Here is a 311-nt window from a genome sequence, read left to right on the forward strand (position 1 = left end):
AAGTTAATTAATTAATTAAACTTCTATGCCGCCCTTCTCCCCAGAGGGACTCAGGGCGGCTCACAGCATGTTAAAAACAACACAAAAAACATTTCCCCTATAAAACCAATTAAAAAGCAAATATATTAATAGCTGTGTCATATTTAAAATCTTTGAAAAATTTTTAAAAATTATTCCCTATTTAAAATTCACCCTAGGTCAGTCCCGCTTGTTGAAAAAGCCATGTCTTGAGGGCGCGGCGGAAGGTTAGGAGATCCGGAATCGTCCGGATCTCGGGGGGTAGTTCGTTCCAGAGGGTGGGGGCACCCACA

Source organism: Protobothrops mucrosquamatus, unplaced genomic scaffold (assembly GCF_001527695.2).
Source record: "Protobothrops mucrosquamatus isolate PMUCROS unplaced genomic scaffold, P.Mucros_1.0 scaffold_35, whole genome shotgun sequence".
Taxonomy (NCBI): Eukaryota; Metazoa; Chordata; class Lepidosauria; order Squamata; family Viperidae; genus Protobothrops; species Protobothrops mucrosquamatus.